This window comes from Lissotriton helveticus, chromosome 9 (genome assembly GCF_964261635.1).
Source record: "Lissotriton helveticus chromosome 9, aLisHel1.1, whole genome shotgun sequence".
Taxonomy (NCBI): domain Eukaryota; kingdom Metazoa; phylum Chordata; class Amphibia; order Caudata; family Salamandridae; genus Lissotriton; species Lissotriton helveticus.
In genome coordinates this window covers 1255565161-1255585647 of record NC_136070.1, presented here as the reverse complement: position 1 = coordinate 1255585647, position 20487 = coordinate 1255565161, and the positions used below count along the sequence as shown (strand labels likewise).

General features: G+C 48.4%; 1 protein-coding gene across 1 annotated transcript in view; it reads right to left on the bottom strand.

Moving 5' to 3' along the window:
* Positions 1–20487, bottom strand: part of LOC144783414 (E3 ubiquitin-protein ligase rnf213-alpha-like) — a 2376820-nt gene that overhangs the window by 113865 nt on the left and 2242468 nt on the right. The window lies entirely within an intron of this gene.

The following is a 20487-nucleotide window of genomic DNA, read 5'->3' as shown; positions in this document are numbered from 1 at the left end:
CAGGAATATCTAACGGGGGAATGGACCACTGGGCATCCTCTTCTACGCCAAGATTTACATCATAATTGTCCAGAAGTTCAAATGTACAGTTAAAATCACCAGCTATTATGATATTGTTATTAGCTCTGTGGTCTAATAAAAACATATCTAAAGAGGCTACAGTAAGGGAAGCTTTCCCACCTTGCAGGCCTCGAGAATAAACATTTATTAGTAACATATCAGGGACATTTACTCTAGATAACCTTATTATGAGCATGTCCCTGGAATCAATGTAGAGCTCCTCAAGAGAGTACTGCTCACTCTGTCTGACCCAAGCGGTCAATCCCCCCTTGGGTCTGCCACGCTGCCCTTTTTCCGCAGCTTTTGCAAAGTTTAAATACCCTTGACAAAATACCGCGTCGGTAGCCCATATTCTGTTTATTGATTATAAAACAAATGACAAAGATCAGACAAACTGAAGGCCCATATCCCCTGTAAGAAGAACAACCAAGCAGAGCCATTATCCACAATGCATAGCATGGTAGTATGACAAAGGCATGCATGGTAGAATCAATCCCAACCAATACATCTCTGAATCAGTCTCATAAAGCTTTGATAAAATAGAAAACGATAGATTGTGGTATCCCTCCAAATGCAAGCTATCCTGAGAGGATATACATTCCAGCAAGAGGCTAAAAACAAGGAGAGGGAGTCCACTATATCTCCAGCGATATATGGGGTCTACTATTGGTAAATCAATGGAGACTGTGGTATCAGGCTTTGTGGGACTGTTCAATATAGACATGTTGACCTCTGATCATGGGGCCCTTTAAACTTTGCAGGCAGCAAGGAACTGTCGTTAGCGTCATGTACATAAAACTTGGAGAAGAAAGAAAGAAAAAAAAGAGAAAAAAAAAACCCAAAAAGAATAACTCTCTAGATAGGAGAGGATGCGCTGAGGGGGTAGAATCTATGAGAATGTTAAAGTCGTCGGTAGGGAAAAGAGGAGGTCCTCCAGCCTAAATGGACTTGTCCGGGGACTTCGGTTTCCGACCCCTGGCTTATGGTTCAAGTGAGTCTTCAAACAGTTGTAGAGCACGTAAGCGGGCGGAACCAGTCTGGAGTGTATAGTCATAGTAAAATAGTGTATGAGGGGCTGCCAGATCCGAGTGAATTTGGCATCTGTGTGGTTAATGCGGGCAGTAAGTAATTCAAGGACTAGTACATTCCACAAATGAAGGAACCAAGTGGCGATGGGGGCAGGGTATGGTTTCTTCCAATGTGGCAGCAAATGTAAAATCAAGCGCCAGTCCAAGTGTCTCATCGCAATTTGTGTTAAAGGCTTAATGTCCAGTAGGGTAACTGTTGGCGCAGAAGGAATAGGAAACCCCACTATCTCTGTGATATGACTGAGGACCTCCTTCCAGAATATTGTGAGGTTCCAGCATGACCACCATATATGAAAGAAGTCTCCTCAATCTCCCCGACCCTCCAGCATGTCGGGGGGGAAAGTTGGAAACATTTGGTGCAGGCAGGTCGGGGTATAGTACCATCTCGTCATTACCTTGTACGCTGATTCACGCTGTAGCATACTCTGATATATTTTCGGGATAACCAGGCATAGTAGGCCCCAACCCTCTGGCGGTATATCGTCTTCCAGATCTAAAGCCCACCGTGTTTGATATCCATGAGGAATGGGGCTCTGGGAGTGCTGCAGTGCAGAGTATGTGTGAGAAATCAAACACTTTGAGCCCTCAAATTTACGAACCAGGGATTCGAAAGCAGTGAGTTTTCTGGTGGCCCCCTGGGTGTAGGTATGGGAGTTAAGCCAGTGTTGTATCTGGTAATATTGCAGTCATGCCCCTTCCGTGAGGTGAAAAGCCTGCCTACATTGATCAAATGTAAGAAATTTACCGCCCTGAAAAAGGTCCTGAATGACTCGGCATTCACCATCTGTCCATGCAAGAAATGCCTGTGGCTGCAGAGCAGGGGGAAACATAGGGTTGCGAAGGGACTGAAAAAGATAAAATATTTTGAGGAGTAGAGATACTTTAATGGTATTAATGCGGCCAAGCCACGTGAAGGGAAGGCGTTTCCATCGATGTAGTTCCTCCCGGAGAGCGTGTCTATATCTAGGTCAATTGGCCGAGGTTCATGTCGCGAGCATGGGAGTTAGATCAAGGCCCAGGTACCTAGTTGATTCCTCAGTCCACTGTATCGGGGTCAGTTTCTTCAGACCCTGGACCTCTTCGGTCTGAAGAGTAAGGTGAGGGCATGGGACTTAGTGAGGTTAATCCGATATCCAGATGCATCTTCGAAAGGGCGTAAGAGAGTAGCTACCGCTCAGAGAGGTAGAGGGCGAGGAAAGCGAAAGAAGGAGGTCATCAGCAAATAAAGAAGCTTTATGTTCGTAACCCCCCCCCCATAGGGATACCCTGTATGTTCTGGTTGCAGCGGATGGCAATAGCAGAGGTTCTACCACTAAAGAAAACAATAATGGGGATAAGGGCCAACCCGGCCTGGTACCACGAAGGATGGAGATAGGGGCAGTGAGATGCCCATTGAAGCCCATTGAAGCGAATAGGAGTGGTAGGCCTTGCATGGGGCTCCATTAGTTTGGATATCATCCCTGGACCCAATCCCACCCTTTGTAAAACCCCCCTGAGGAAACTCCAATTTACTTGATTGAAGGCTTTCTCCGCATCGAGGGAGACCAGAAAGGCAGGGATGTTTCTAAAGCGTGCCTTTTCGACCAGATGGGATATCTGCCGGATAATATCTGCCCCTTTTCGCTGGCAGATAAATCCCACTTGATCAGGGTCAATAAGACCCCGAAGGTGAGGTGCCAAGTGATTTGCTGGAATTTTCATGTAGATCATAGCGTCAATGTTTAAAAGAGCAGTAGGGCGATATGACGCAGGTAGGGAATGATCCTTACCGGGCTTGGTGAGAAGCACAACTTCCGCTTCAGACATAGTTGGAGTAAGACCCGAGGTATCTGTGAAGATGTTAAAAAGATGTAATAAGTGTTCCCGTAGTTGTGGGTAAAAAACCTGATAAAAAGTGACTGCGAAGCCATCTGGGTCCGGCGTTTTGCCAATTGGAAGTTGTTTCAAAGCCTTCATGATTTCGTCGTGGGTGAACGGGTCTTCCATTAGTTTCTCATGATAGGCATCAATAGAGTCCCAAGGGCAAGAATTGAGGAAATAATTGACAGTTTCAAGAAAACAAGATGAATTAGTGTAAAGTTCCCTTTAGAATGCCTCTAATTCCAAGCTTTTATCAGCTTCCGAAATAGCCCACGTGCCATCGGGCATTTAAGTTTAGCAGTATGTAATTGCATGGTCTGTGCAGGGAGGCGTCGTGCCAAGCATGCCCCAACCTTATCCCCCCCGTATAGACTTTTTGCCTAAGGGCAAGTAAGGGTCTCTCCGCTTTATTGGTGAGATGCAAGCAGAGTTGGCACCGCAGTTCAGCACGACGTTTATTGAGGAAGGATGGTTGCAAGTGACCTTTGCGTTCTAGGGTTTTGATATCCCTAGAGAGGGTAGCCTCCCTAGATCTGGCGATAGAGATGGACGTAATGACCCCTTGAATACGGGCTTTAAAAACGTCCCACCTAGTGGCCTCAGAGGTGTCGGCACTGGTATTAGCAAAAAAGAAAGCCTCTGTCTCTTTTAGAATGTCTGCCACATCGACAGGATCTCGTAGGACCCGGGGGGGGGGGGGTTAGTTTCCATCTAGGAATGGGCTCCCTACGTGGGTTGAGGGATTGCATCAAAATTAGAACATGAGCACGGTCTGATAGGGATATATCAGAAATTTCTGCACTCCTCAGTGCGCATATCAGGGAGAGTGAGAGAAAGTAATAGTCAATACGAGAATATGACCGGTGTGCATGAGAGACAAAAGAGTAATTTTTAGTGTCTGGATGTAGATCCATGGATCAACTAAGCCTAAGTCTGTTATGATATTTCTCAGCGATGCTGACATCGCCCCAGCCCCCTGGTGTGCCTGCGCAGTACGATCCCATTCCGGGTCCCAGACCAGATTAAAATCACCTCCAAGAAGAATTGGTGTTGTGACTGTCTGCAAGAGATCCCTAAGGTGTAGGTGTAAGAAAGCGTCTTGATTCTGGTTAGGGGCATATATGTTAACGAAGGTCAGGTACCACCTACCCCATGTGTGCTTTGATAAACCTCCCATCCTCATCCGTCACAGTCCTAGTATTCATTGCCTGCCATCCATGTTTGAAAAAGATTGCTACCCCCCCCCCCCCCCCCCCCCCCCCCCCCCCCCAGTGTTTTAGAAGAGGAACAGGCCCAATATAGTGTGGGACATGAGGCAAATATCTGAGGAAAGCAAATGAGTTTCTTGGAGAAAGAGAACATCAGGATCTTGCTGCAATACATATCCCCAAACCTGACGTCTCTTATTAGGGGAGTTCAGCACTTTTACTTTTATGTGAAAGAAACTTAATAAGACCAGTCATGACATTCCTGGAGAAGAGAAGAATCCTCCCCTGCAAAACCCCACCACAGGCAAGTAGGTACCTCCCACGTAGCCCGCAACCACGGAACACTGGAATCAGTCCCCCCAAAAAATATCACCACAAAGCACTTCCATCTTGTAGGCCCCCCAGACCAGTGCATCCAAAAAAAAAGAAGAAAAAAACAAGCGGGGAACGGAGAGAGATAGGGAACATAAAAAAGAACAATTGGCCAACTGGGCCACATAATGTCAGAGTAGGAGGAGAACAGCCCTTGTCAATCCGACGGGCCATTCAGGAGAAGTCACCCCCCCTAAAAGACTCTGGGGGGGGCGCAGAGGGCAATGAAAAGAGGTGTGCGGGTCTCTGCTACCACGGCCCATGTCAGCGCAAGAAAAAGGTAGTGGTTGCTCCGACCACTAAGTCATCCCAATGGAAATCCACAGCAATGTATATATTGGGGGCACCCTAAGTAATCTCTGTACCAAGTAAAAGATCTGGGTACTACCCTCAAGTGTGTGCAACATCTCAGGCAGGTGTAGTCAAAGTTTTATGTCACAGGAAGAAAAAAACTGAATATTGACCCAGTCAGTACTATATTTGTATAGCTTGTCCAGCCGGACAGAGGTCAGATATTTAATATTTTAAATTTGAAGAAGGAACAATACAGACAAGACAATTTGTAAGTGGGACACAAGCCTGCATTTAACTAAACCAAGAGGGACAAACAAAGAAGAACACAGAAGGCTCAGGCAAAGCTGTAGGTTTGTTAAACACACAATTTTCAATGTAACAAACAAATTGCAAGAGAACACCTTTAGACATTAAATTATAATTTTGAGCAGTGTATAATGTGTATTGACACCCGATACACCTTATACACTGCTCTTTTTAAGGGTCAGATCACATGCACTGACTCCTGTTTAGCGGGGCTCCGGGCATTTCAGAGCCATTACACCAGTGCCCAGCAGTAAAAATGGGGCAAACAGTGGAAGTGAACCTGCAAAAAGCCTGTTTCCTCACATTGGCATTAAGAGTCATCTTCAGCTAAGCTACGAGTGAATTTGTGCAAGTTCCCGGCCGGCCTGATGGCCTTCATACCTATCCTTTCAAAAACCTATTAACAACAGGGGATTTGAACAGGGATGGCTGATCTGGCAACCACAGAAAGGCTGAGCTGGCAGAAAGATATGCCTTTAATATGCCCAAAGCAGAGCCCTGCTGCAAGAGAACAAATAAGTAGTAGGACCTGAGAAAGGGGAGCAGAAAGAGGGTTAACTTGCTTTTCTGCACACCATGCTACAAACTTGTCCCAGAAGTGGGTGTATACCGTTTTGGTGGAGGGACGCTGGCTGTCAAGATAACCGTGCAGACTTCGGGCACAAGGTCGTAAGTTGTCAACTATTGCGGCTCATTTTCCACCCATGAAGGCAGAGCATTGACAGTTTCGGGTGGGGAACCCTCCCCTGCTGCTACAGCAGAAGATCCTCCCAAAGAGGCAGGCCGATGGGAGGACTGATGGCCAAGCTCATCAGCTCAGGATACCAAACTCTCCGAGCCCAGTCCGTAGCCACTAGGATGACCTGGGCCCTGTTGTTCATGATCTTCTTGAGAATTTTGAGCATGAGTGGTCTGGGAGGAAAAGGCAAACAGAAGGTCAAAACTCCACTCAAGATGAAAAGTGTCTCTGAGCTAAAGCCGCCTTGGAAACTCCAGGATGCAGAAGAGCTGAAATTGCGCGTTCCCGGCAGTGGCGAATAGATCTAACCAAGGCTCTACCCACTGATGAGAGAGACCTTGCACCCCCTCTGGATGGACCCCCATTCGTGATCCGCTAGGCATCTTCCACTGAGTTCATCAATCCTGGCATTCACAGAGCCCACAACGTATTGAACCATCAGGGATATGCCCTGACATTCTAGCCATATCCAGAGGCACTGGGCCTCTTGACAAAGGGTCAATGACCCTACTCTGTTGGCTGTAGTGACACAAGGCGGTGGTATTGTCCATGAACACCTGCACCAGTCTTCCCTTAATGGAGGGTTGGAAGGCTTTCAACACCAGCTGAATCAACCTGAGCTCCAGTAGGTTGATGTGGAGTCTGGATATAGCAGTAGACCAGATGCCTCTGATCTCCATCTCTTGCAGACGACCACACCATCCCAGGAGTAACGCATCTGTCATTGCTGTCCGATCTGGTTGGGGAAGGGAGAGGGCTCTGCTGTTGACCCAATCGTGGTTCATCAACCACCACTGCAGATCTTTTGCAGTTTCATCCGGAATTCAGACAATATTGGAGAGATTCTGCTCTGATGCTGCGCCCACTGGAATTTCAGGTCCCAATGCAGAGCCCACATATGACAGCTTGCATGTGTCACAAGCAGGATGCAGGATGCAGGAATCGGTGAGGCCCGGCAGTCTCAGAGTCAGTCTCACCAAAACTCAGGATAGAGGCTGAAACATCCGTACCATAGCCTTAATATCCTGGACTCACTCTTTGGAAGGATAAGCTCAAAACTTCACCTTGTCCAGAACAGCTCCGATTAAAAGGAGACACTTTGATAGTGAACCCCAGTGAGTGCAGGAGGTTCGCCGTAGTCTGGAGGTGTGAGATGACTGCCTGGGCCAAGCCTGCCTTAAACAGCCAGTGATCGAGATAAGAAAAGACTGGCACCCCTGATGTCCGGAAAAGAACTGCATTACCTGGGTAAACACCCGAGGGGCGCTGGTAAGGCTAAAAGGCAGCACAGCGAACTGAAAGTGCTTGTGGCCGCACCATGAACCGCAACGAACGTCTGTAGGAAGGCAGGATGGGAATGTGGAAGTATGCGTCCAGAAAGTGCAACGCTACCATCAAATCTCCCGGGTCAAGGGCAGACACGACTTAAGTGAGCATGAGCATTTTGAATTGCTCCTTTTTAAGGAGAAAATTGAGAGGGCGCAGGTCTAGGATAGGACGAAGGCCTTCCACCTTTTTGGGCACGAGAAAGTAGCAGGAACAACAACCACAAGCTACTTCTGGAGTAGGCGCTTTCTCTATTTCTTCCTTGGCCAAGAGACCTGCAGTTACTGGCAGAGTAAGGAGAGATGGTCCTCCTTCTGCCTGTTTCAAGTGGTTGGCATGCATGGAGGGTTAGTCACAAAAGCCCTCTGGACAGTCTGGAATATCCAGCGGTCTGATGTTGTCGACCTCCATTGGTGCAGGTGATGGTGTATCCTGCCACCTACTGGGTGACCATGATGGTTGGAGGGCGAACTAAAGAGGTTTAGAGGCTGCCGGGGCATGGGAGGTGGTGGACTGGCCTGACCTCTGGCTGTCTGACCCACAGGATCTGGGGGTACCATGTCTTAGGCCATGCAGAGGCTGGAGAGTTTGCATGCTGTGGTGTCTGGGTGGGTAAAGACGTGACTGGAAACCCTTTCACTGGCTACAAAAGCACGTCTAGGGTTGACGGGGGCGGCGGAAAGGCCAAGGACCTGGCTGGTGCTCTGCTATACTTTAAGCGCTCCAGCACTGAGCAAGTCCTGTCTCCAAAGATACAGGAGCCATCAAAGGGCATGCCAATAAGTGAGGCTTGGACATCACCTGAAGCACAAGTTACTTACCTTCGGTAACGTAAGAAACATTAGTTAGTGTTAGATTCCTTACCTTAGAATTACCCCCAGGCGTCATCCTGGATCCGGAAAGTTTTCGGCAGCGGTACCCCTGCGCGTCGGTAGGCGTCGTCTGCGTGTCTGTCGCCGGCGTCTTGATCGCCGGTATGAGATCGCTGGAGTACTTAGACGCTGCCCTCGCGCTCTGACGTCAGTTTGGTACATGGCTTTCCGCGCCAGGAATGCAGAGCCATGCAAGAAACCGACACTGGTGCCATGAAACTAGGGCCCTCAAAGGGAAATACCTTAACCCTAGATATCGGTTCACAGAAAGGGGCGGATGGGTGGGGCGGTAAGGAATCTAACACTAACTAATGTTTCTTACAGATATATCGTTACCGAAGGTAAGTAACTTGTGCATCTGAAAGAAACACGTTCGTTTTAGATTCCTTACCTTAGAATAGATACCCCAGCAATACCAACCCCGGTGGTGCGTCTGCGAACCAAGATCACACCAGAAAGTCCTGGAGAACAGAACGGCCAAAGAAGCCATCTCTCCGGACTTGGCAGTCCAGGCAGTAATGCTTGGCAAACGTGTGCAGCGAGGCCCACGTAACTGCCTGACAAATGTCCTGCAAAGGGACTCCCTGTCCCAGGGCAGTAGTAGCCGCCGTGGCCCGAATGGAATGGGTGCGCAGCCCCACAGGAGGCTCATTTTTAGCCAAGGAATAAACGACCTTGATGCACAAAACGACCCACCGAGAGATGGTCCGCTTGTGCACCGCCCTTCCCTTCTTAGCGCCCACATAGCCAACAAAGAGTTGGTCATCCACCGGAACTGTTATGTGTGGTTCAGGTAAAATGAGAGCGCACGTTTTGGGTCCAGACGGTGGAACCTCTCTTCCTCTTTCGAGGGATACGGAGGCTGAAAGAAGGTGGGCAAGGTAATAGACTGGCCGATGTGAAAGACAGTAACAACGTTGGGCAGAAAAGAAGGACGAGTCCTCAGAACAACTTTGTCTGGATGGACTGAGAGGAAAGGAGGCTTAGATGAAAGAGCCTGGAGCTCACTCACTCTTCTGGCAGAGGTGATGGCAACCAGGAAAGCAGTTTTAAGAGTCAGAAGACGGAGAGGGCAATTATGAAGTGGCTCTAAGTGAGCGCACATCAGATAAGTAAGAACCAGATTCAAGTCCCACTGAGGCATCACGAAAGGAACAGGAGGAAATATGTGCGTGATGCCTTTCAAGAATCTATTTACAAGGGACTTGAAAAAAGAAGGCTGATCAGGTAGCCTTAAGAAGGCTGAAATGCCCGAAAGATAGCTCTTGATAGTGCCCAGAGCAGAGCCCTGCTGGTCCAGAGAAAGAAGAACGAGGAGCACCTCTGAAAGAGGGGCAGAAAGGGGATCCACAGCCTTTGCTGTGCACCATGCCACAAATTTTCTCCACCTGCAGGCGTATACCGTCTTAGTGGAGAGACGCCTGACTGCCAAAATGACATTACAGACTTCAGGAGGCAAGTCAAATGGCATCAACTGCCGCCGCTCAATCTCCACTCATGTAGTTGGAGGCTGGACAGGTTCGGGTGAGGGAGACGGAGAGAGACGGAGCAGCGAGCACGAGGAGAGGTGGAGAAGATCTGTGTACCACACCCTTCTTGGCCAATCCGGGGCGATCAATATAACTTGGGCCTGGTCTTGGCGAATTTTCCTCAGAACCCGAGGAATCAAGGGTATGGGAGGAAACGCGTAAAGGAGGTGCGAGTCCCAACTCAAATGAAACGCGTCTCCCAGAGCCCCTTGCATCGGAAACTGGAGAGTGCAGAATGACTGGCAGTGAGCATTCTCGTGTGTGGCAAACAGGTCCACCTGAGGAGTTCCCCACGTCCGGAAGACGCGACTAACCACTCCCGGGTGAAGCCTCCACTCGTGGTCGGCTGAGAACTGCCGACTGAGACTGTCTGCACGTACGTTCAGAACCCCGGCCAGATTATTTGCCATCAGACAAATCTGATGGTCCTGAACCCAGGACCAGAGACGCAGAGCCTCTCTGCAGAGACACCACGACCCTACTCCTCCCTGCTTGTTGACATACCACATCGCAGTGGTGTTGTCCGTCAGGACTTGAACCGACCGACCGAGAAGGGAAGGGAGGAAGGCCTTGAGTGCTAAACGTATGGCCCGCAATTCCAGAAGGTTGATGTGAAGCAACCTTTCCTCTGGAGACCAAAGACCCTTGACCTCCAGATCCCCGAGATGAGCACCCCACCCTAGAGTGGATGCATCCGTTATCACTGTGGCCACCACTGGAGGAAGTTGGAAAGGCTTTCCTTGAGACAGATTGCCTTCCAAGCCCCACCAAGACTGATCCGCCGCAGTTTCTCTGGAGATCCTCACTGACTCCCTGAGATCTCCGTTGTGCTGATACCACTGCCTGCGGAGGCACCACTGGAGTGTCCTCATGGGCCAGCGTGCGTGGTTGACCAACAGAATGCAAGAAGCCATCAGACCGAGCAGACGAAGGACCTTCAGGACTGGAACAACCGCTCCACTGTGAAATAAACAAATCATTTCCTGTATGTCGTGAATCCTTTGAGGAGGAGGGAATGCACGACACACAGTAGTGTCCAGTACCGCACCTATGAACAGGTTGCGCTGGGAGGGCACCATGCGAGATTTGGGTACATTTATCGAAAAACCCAACCTGTGCAACAACTGAGTTGTCTCTTGCTAATGATGGAGCACCTTCTCCGGCGACTCTGCTTTGATCAGCCAGTCGTCCAGATAGGGGAACACTGGAATCCCCGGCCTTCTGAGATGCGCTGCCACCACAGCCATCACCTTGGTGAAGACTCGAGGCACAGTAGTAAGTCCAAACGGAAGGACCGCAAACTGGTAATGCTGCGATCCCACCGTAAAACGGAGATACTTCCTGTGCGACTTCAGGATCGGAATGTGAAAATACGCATCCTGCAAGTCGACCGACACCATCCAGTCTTCTTCCATCAGCGCCTGAAGAACCTGCGCAAGAGTGAGCATTTTGAACCTCTCCTGTTTGAGATAGAGGTTCAAAACCCTGAGGTCCGGGATTGGACGAAGTCTGCCATCCTTCTTGGGGATCCGGAAATACCGGGAGTAGCTTCCCTGACCCCTTTCCTGCTCCGGAACCACCTCTATCGCACCCTTTCTGAAAAGTGCCAGGACTTCTTCCTGCAAGAGAAGCAGATGGTCCTCCAAACAATAACCTTGGAAAGGAGGGTAATTGGGGGGAATTTCCCGAAAGGGAAGAGCATACCCATTCTCTACGAGATTGAGAACCGAAAGATCTGATGTAACCGATTCCCAATCAAATCAAAGCATGTACATATCTGCCCAGCAGACAAGTAGCATTTGTCGATTTTAGGGCCATGCTACTTGATGAGAACACCTTCTTTGCATTCTGATCCAACCTTTTTGAGTCCTTATCCCCTGGAACCTGGGGAAACGCACCTGCCGACCTCTTTGAACAAGCCGCCTAAACAACCAGACTCTCTGGCGAAGGATGGGATTTCAAGAACACAGGGTCACCAGGTGCCACCCTATAGCGTCTCGCCACTGTTCTAGACACCGCAGGAGCAGTCAGAGGCTTTTTCCAAACTTCTAATATCGGCTCAGTAAGAGCCTCAGTGAAAGGAAGAGTCGGCTCAACAACAGATGAAGGTGAATGTAGAACTTCAGTAAGGATGTTAGATTTAAACTCTACCGAAGGCAAAGTTAAGTTCAACAGTTCTGCAGCCTTTTTAATAACAACGTGGTATAGAGCCACATCTTTAGAGGGTGCATCAGAAACTGCAGTCAACCCCCATTCAGGCGAAAATTCCAAACCACTTGCACTAAGCAGATCCTCAAAATAATCTTCCTGATCCTGAAGTTCGCCTTCCTCTACTTCTGGATCCTCATATTCCTTCTCTTCCATGAGACGCTGAGCTTTACGCCTCGACCACTCCAACCGAACCGAAGTCGTCGGATCCTTTAACGACTCCGATGGAGCCGGGGCCGGTGTCGAGTGAGGAACTGGAACAGCCTGAGGATGGGAAGCTGGAACCGGCGTCGAACCTCGATTCCGATGTCGCTCCGGAGCCGGCGAAGCCGAGCGCGGAGTCGATGACCTCAGCGGCGCCGAACCAAGCCAAGGTGGATATGGCGTCGGCATAAATGGCAGAAAAGGTGCCGGAGCGTAAGCTTGAGGGACGCCCAAGTTGTACGACAATGGACCCATGGGACCAGCCGGTGCACCAGTGGGGTACATTGCTCTCGCATACACGTCATAGATCGCGTTAAGGAAATGCGAGGGGACCTGTTCAGGACCATGAAACGGAGGGTACGAACCCACTGGCTTCTCCAGAGGAGGCTGCACTGGAATCGCATCTTCATGACCCTCCTGTTCCTCTGGATGATGCACCGGAGTCGCCGAAGCCTAAGGATTCTCAACGTCTTCTTCCTCATGCTCAGAAGACTGACACGGATCCATAGACAGATTCGGTTCCGGTTCCGGAGATGGCCCTCGGGACTGAAAGGGCGAGGCTTCACCTTCAGGCTCACGAGATGGTGAGGGAGACAAAAAGTCCTTATGGTGCTTACGAGATGAAGACCTCTTCTTTGAATCCGACTCCTTGCCGGAATGATGCCTCGAGCTATGCTTCTTCCTCTTATGTTTTTTCTTCGAGGAACCCGTAGCATGGCCCGAAGCCGACGTCGACGCCGACTCCGATCGGGACGTCGACCTCGACCTCGTCTTCGACTTCGACCTCGAGCGTCTGGATCTTGACCTCGAAGACCTCTTGACATCTTTTCCCTTTACCTTGGCCAGAAGAAGTTTAGCCTCTCGTTCACGCAGAGCCTTCGGGTTCATTTTAGAACAAGATCGACAGCCTCTGACATCATGGTCCGAGCCCAGACACCACAAGCAATCACTATGAGGATCGGTTATAGACATCATCCTGGCACACGATCCACACTGCTTAAACCCTGTCTTCTTCGATGACATCTTCGGCGAAGAACAACAGCTCGAAAAAGATACAGAAACACACAAATAGTAACAAAGTTACTATCCGAAACACAAGAGATCCCAAGAAAGCGTTAGCGTCGACGACGCGGAAAAAAGTGAACTGATGTCATCACGCCGACGTAGGCCTAATAAGGAGTCGGTGACGTCAGCCGGAGTCGCGCGCGATGCCGTGCTCCTGTGACGTCGTCCAAGCGGGCGTGCTACAAAAGAGTTTTCCGAACGTTGCTGATGGCAGATGTATCTATCAGAAAGTGCTTCATTAAAGAGCAGAGCGGGCTCCGAAGAGGTAGCCGCCGGTTGCAACACCACTGTGTAACTGGCTCCCTCCTCCGTGGCCACGGTAGGAGCATGCCAAGGTCAAGTGAGGTGTCAAGACCACTGGTCTCCCCCAAATCCTCTACCCTGTCCTGATAATAAGCACAGTCCTTCCTGTGCTAGGGGTCCTCAGAACCCTCCCAGTCCTCCCCTTCCTCCGAAGTCTGTGGAACAGGCTCAAAATAAGGGGGGACATAGGGCACAAAAGGGCCCATCGGCGTTGGAATCGGCGTTGGGCAACTTCGATCTGGCACCGTGTCCGGATCAGGACTGAACCGGGGGACGATGTTGGCCCGAGGACTGGGCTATGTCGGAAGCGGTGCCAGGGAGATCGGCGCCGATGGAGGTCAACCGGCGTCGATCGGGATCCAATCCGGGATCCCTAGGGGGCCGCCGGCGACACCGGGGCCGGCCCCGCCGGATATGGTAAGGCAGGACCAGACGGCCCAAAGAGTCAGGACACTGCAGCAAGAAACTCTTGCACCTGGGCAGACGTGGCCCCCCCACCCGGGAAGTGGGGGTAGACTGGGGGCAACGTCGCAGGCTTCGCCGGAGCCACAGGGTTGGCACCGCCTACGCCCTCAGCCGCGACGGGTGAGGGGAAGTCGAAAAGCGACAATGCTTTTTCGACTTCTTGGAATGCTTCGACTTACTTGACCCCGAGTTCGAAGACCTAGATCGAGAAGAATGATGGTGACGACTCCGCGACCGGTCCCTCGACCTCCCTCTGGACAGGGACCTCGAGCGGCACAGAGCCAACTGCCGGACTTCAAGCAACTTTCGGGACCTCTCCCGCAAAGTCTTCAGCGCCATGGCCCAGCAGTCGGGCACAACTTGGGGTCGTGGTCGCGCCCCAGGCAGTAGAGACACTCATGGTGTACATCCGTCACTGACATCATGCGGTGACAGTCTTCACAGTTCTTGAACCTGGGCATCCCTACGACACCAGGAGTCATTCGACTCGAAAAGATGAGGTAATTGGCCTAAAAAAACTCTGTCAAAAAGTGACTAGGGGTACATGCTCTTCCCGGATCTGCGCTTGCTAGTTTTGAAAAAGAAAGAACTGACGTCAGCACGCGTGGATGCATCTAAGTAGCTCCAACGACGTCATCCCAGCGCCAACGACGCACACGGAGCCGCCCAACGACGCCTACCGACGCGCAGGAGTTTTGCTGACGAAAAACTTTCCAGATCCAGTCTGATGCCTGGGGGTAATTGTAAGGTAAGGAATCTATCACTACGTGTTTCTTTCAGATATATAAATCAGTATTTTCAAGCAGACTGGCCTTGAAGGGAACTACCATAACCAGTGGTTAATTAGTTAATCAGTGAGACGTTAAAAAGTCTGCCTCTAGAACAAAGCAGATCTACCCAAAGATGCACAAAAGTAGGCAGTATGTCGGAGCTTATGAGCAACACTCCTTGTGCTACAATCACTTTTCTCCCTCTCTGATAATAATTCCTTGTTTTATCCGCACCAGATAAGGCTGCCACAGGTGCTGTACTATTCCGGGTCCCAAGGAGCTCTAGTTAATTATTCCGGGGGGTAAGAGTTGTTTTGGAAATTGCTACAGTTATTTTGATCCATAATGGCAGTTTACCTTTTTCGACTATATTGCATGAATGGACTGCATGGATGACCTATAGCACTTTCACTCGCATGACTCATTGATGTTGACATTTTATAGTTTCTAACGATTGTGCTGTAGGCAAAGGCCAGTCTGCTTGAAAATACAAACATATACATATATAGTCTTTTGCTGTTCCTTCTCCAAAACATTTCAACACATTTTGGAGCACAAGGTGAACTTTTGTTTATAGAATATGTTTATTTTTTCAGATTTCACTATTGTCAATATTACATTTATAATGCTACACTTAACAACGTTTATGAGAGCAGAACAGACTTTGTAGCCACCCTCACACCCGCTCGGTTGTCAGAGGAGCTGCACTCCGCCCTCGAAGTCCCTTGGTTCTCAGGCTCTATGTTCCGCACAGGTAATATTGTTAGTTCCTTTTTCCCAATATCCAAGTCCTCTCTGATGTTTGGAGCTCTTCCCTATTCCGATCCGGAGTCCACTGGAGCTGACCCACTGCACTTTCAAAACTCACTATGGCCTCCCTCCATGTTGTCAAATCCTCTTCTGCATTTTCATCCACCCTACGCCCCCGTAGCCTGACTTCCTCTGCTATCCCCCATTCTTTGACACCTTTCACCTATCTTTGCTTATTGGGACCCGTAGTGCCAATCCACCCTATGGTCCCCGTCTTTTTGCCAGTAGTAGTGCCATTTGTATGAATCTCCACTGCATTTTCCCTCTCTTACATTGTTTCAATATCCCCAGCAAACATGCGGTAGATTCCATCCTCTGGTTCACGCTTCCTATATTCTGTAGTGTTTCAAATACTTGAGTCCAATAAGTATGGACCTTTGGACAGTGCCAGGCTAAGTATATGAAGGATGCCGAGGGAGCGTTGCACCTGGGGCATGTGTCCGGTTTTGTTGAGTTTATCCGATGTAGACAAACTGGAGTGGCATATGTGTGGTGTAAGTAATTGAAGTGAATCAATTTAAACCTCGCATTACATGACACCTTTTTCACCAGTGTAGAGGCCTCCTTTAATCTTAAATTTGCTATTGGCTGATACAAGAAACAAGTCCTCCTCCCAGGCTACTCTTGCTTGTGACTCTGTTCTGTGAAACAACAGTGGTCCCTTACAAGCGCAGGAATAAAATATAATAAATATAGACACAATCGTTTCTATATTGAGTTGACATGTCCAGCCGGACAGAGGTCTAATATTTACTCATTAAGCAGTGTAAGAACAATTTCAACAACAATTTGCAAGGTGGGGCACAAGCCTGTACCCGACTTAGCATTCACGAGACGTAAAGTTGGAAAACGCAAAACACAAAGGGCTTTTTAGGCAAAAGCTTACGGTTCCATTAATTGTACATTTCAAATTGTCAAACAGAACAATGCTAGCACCTTTACATTCTCAGTGACATCTAGGTTTGTAACTGTATAAGGTGCCCACTGGATGGATTGACGGTTCCCCTTGGACCCCTATCCCGGTAAGCGCTTACTTCATTTCAGCGCACGTCGCTGGTTTCCTCTCCTGGCACCACCCTGATTGCTTTTATCTTACAGACTCCCCGAAACTGGCTCATCGCAGATTCCCCACACTAATGTTTGCGGATGATACCCTGCTGCTTTCTAAGTCAGCTATGGGTATGCAGCGTGTTTTAAATGAATTTGGGCAGTTTTGTAAAAAAAGGAATCTCGTGGTCAACATTAACAAAACCAAATACATGATCTTTAATGCTAATTCTACTAACTGCCCTCATCCGATGATGGAGGATGGTCCCCTGGAAAGGGTACCTATCTTCGATTATTTGGGTCTCTCATTGAATGATAAAATGGGGTGGGCCCTCAGATGGGCAAGGCCAACTTAAAATTAACCCAGGCTGTTGGGGGAATTTTAAAAGTCCAGAAGAGTTGTGTTTTAAAAAACATAAGCCCACCACTGGAAATATATAAGGTTCAAGCTAGGTCAGCATCCCTATATGGGGCGGAATTGTGGGGGCATAGGTCTCATAATGCCCTCACATTAACTGAAAACAACTTTGTTAGATAAATTCTGACCCTGTCAAAAAATACACCACTAGTCCGGCTAAGGATGCACTTGAATATTCTCCCTGTTGCGGATCTTATCTCGACCCGCCCGTTGCTCTATTGGCAGCGGTTGTGGAGTACTCCCAAGCTGTCCTGCTTCAGGGAAGAACTAAAAGCGGTGATGACTTCATTAGGGGCTGGTAGTATACCTTGGCTTTCATTTGTAAAGCACTCTTTCAGGGTAATTGGCATGGAAAACCTTTGGATAGATCCAGAAGTATCCTGTCTAGCCATTTCTAAGAAAACCCTGGCAAACGCTCTAAAAGAGTATAAATTGACAAAAATGTTGCAGTTAGCTAATCCAACGAGCCTTACTTACCGGTTTCTTGATTTTAAGAGTCATTATGAATTTGAGAGGGCCCTGGATTCTATACAACCAATGTTAGCAAAGAAGTTGTTCCTTCAATTTAGATATGGAACTCTGCCGCTACACGCGACTACTAATAGGTGGGCGGGAGTTCCCAATCGCCCGTGTCCTGGGTGCCTCGCAGAGGAAGAATCGTTAATTCATGTTATGTTCTTCTGCGCGTCATATAAACAGGCTAGGCTTAAATGGATCATCCAACTTTGTAGGAGCCTGGGCATTAGGAATTACCTAGATTTTTTTAGGATCCTTAAAACTGATACTGATCCGGTTTACGTGGTTGCAATTTCAAAGTTTTTGTTCTCTATGTGATTAACCCGTAGGAATTTGTTAAAATTGGAGCAGATTACAAGTATTGAATAGCACCCCCTCTTCTGTTATATCTGGTACTATGATTATCCTTGGGAGTTTTTTATCCCGGGTCGTCGTGGAGGGAGATTTGGTGGTATGCACCTAGGGACTGGGAGATGAGTGCGGCTTTTGTTAGATTTTTTAGAGTTTTATGAATTTGTACATTTAAATTATATTCTTATAGTGTGTTTTAAAACTATGAAATCCCATAATGACGATTGTAAAATAATGGTATTAATTTATTCTCCCTAAACGCCAATGTACGTTATGATGATTTTCTAAGTTACCTTGGATCTGTATCAATATTTGTTTTAAATTGATTGTGCTTTTATGGCTATAATTAGCCGCAATAAAGTTTTTTGAATTGAATTGAATTTTACCTTACAGGGCCATCGGCATTTCACCCCGACTCCCCAATACCACAACCTGAGCCATGACCCTTGTCGGTTCGTTCATGGTAAGCCCGTCATCGTTTCTACCGCACCTTGCATTGTGCCTGCTCGATCTCAGGTTAATGCACCAAATCACCTGCGCTCACTCCTACTCCGTCATGCATGGTTCCCATGCTTACTAGGTTGCCCTTTTACTACGCCTTACCCATGCCCAATTCAGCACAACACCCCGGTAAGCCCGTCACCATTACTCCACATTAGCTTGGATGCCTGTTCTTACTCGGCACTATCAGTACACACAAGGTTTAATACAGTGATCCGATTACTATGTAACCACCATGCGCCGTTGCCCACGTTAGTTCACTTTAATTCACTTTCCGCATTGTTCGTGCATGCGTCATCATGCACACTCGATACCACGTCCTATCTTAGGTTATGTTCTGCATGCCAACTATCCATAAATGGACACTCTGTTGACAAACCTTCTTCTTTTATGCTGACCTTAATGGTTTTACTGTCCTTTCTTCCCCCATTTTTTCTTTCCCTTAGGCAAATGAGACTTGTAACTGTTAGGCGTTTATTACCTGTCCTGATGATGATCCGCATATTTAGTTAAACGGATCGAAACGCCGTCGACAAAAATTGTGCACCTTATACAGTTACAAACCTAGATGTCACTGAGAATGTAAAGGTGCTAGCATTGTTCTGTTTGACAATTTGAAATGTACAATCAATGGAACCGTAAGCTTTTGCCTAAAAAGCCCTTTGTGTTTTGCGTTTTCCAACTGTACGTCTCGTGAATGCAAAGTCGGGTTCAGGCTTGTGCCCCACCTTGTAAATTGTAGTTGAAATTGTTCTTACACTGCTTAATGAGTAAATATTAGACCTCTGTCCGGCTTGACATGTCAACTCAATATAGAAACGATTGTGTCTATATTTATTACATTTTATTCCTGCGCTTGTAAGGGACCACTGTTGTTTCAAAGAATCTACTCCCAAGGTCCCTTGCCGACTCTTTTGGGTGCCCTTGTTGTCTTCAAATATATGTGACTCTGTTCTGGGCATATCTGTGATCATGGCTTTGTATAACTGGGATTTCAAGTGTCTTCCCCCTCTAAGCTCTAGTAATGCCCTTAATTGGGCAATAGGGTCTGGAGCTTGCGGGCATGTGGGACAAATATCCCGGACTATGTTAGTGATGCTCGCATAACTTATGAATTGCCCCTTCCCACCTCAAAATTTTCCTGTGCAGTCTCGAAAGAGATCAATATGTCATTAGGGAATAGGTCTGCTAATGACGTGCATCCCCCATCCTTCCGCAAAAGAGTCAACTTAATATGTATTACTCACTTACATTGGTTTACACATAGGGGGTCATTAGGATGGCGGGTGGACTTTGGCCGCCCGCCATCCTCGTGGTAATAGGGACCACCTGCCATAAGGGCGGGGGTCCCGTGGGGGGTATTAGGATGTGCCCGCCGCAGTGGCGGGCACATCCTGCATGTTAAGCATTGTGGCGGGCGGTGCTCTCAGCACCGCCCGCCACAATGCTTAAAAAGCACTTTTGCATTTGCATAATCAAAGCGGCAGGTACCGCGCGGTGCCTGCCGCTTTGATTATGCAAATGCAGGGGGGTACCACAGGTACCCCCCGTGTGCACCCCCCTACTCTCCTTCACTCTGGGGCCCGCAGGGGGGCCCCAGAGTGAAGTCCGCATGCCTTTCCGTGGCGAAAGGCATTGAAAAATGCCTATCATAATATGGCTGGCGGTGTCTGATAGACACCACCACCATATTATTCCTTTTCCGCCCCGGCCGCAAAGCGACCAGGGTGGAAAAGCGGCGGGCGGTCTTTCCGTCTGCCGAGGTCCCCCCCGCCATACTAATATGGCGGGGGGGGAAAGCAATCCGCCCGACATCATAATGGGCCCCATAGTGCGGTGTAAATATCTATTTAGGTATTTCCCTGCAATTATTGGGTTACAGAATCACGTCCAAATGAAACACCGTTTACTCTTTAGAGCCCATAGTCACGAAACAATTAGACCACTAAAAAGGGACCTCTGATACACTAGCATGGAAGAGAATTTCTATGGACTGGAATCTAGAGAATGTTAAAGTGATTCTGGTATTTTACTGACCTCTGCTGGTCGTTTTCGATAAAGAAAGTTAAATAGAGGCAGTTGCCAGAAAAATAAAAATAAGAAAGTCCCTCAGCAGAAAGCAATTCTGATATTTTACTGACCTCTACAGGTAGTTTTAGAGCAAAACAGTTAAAT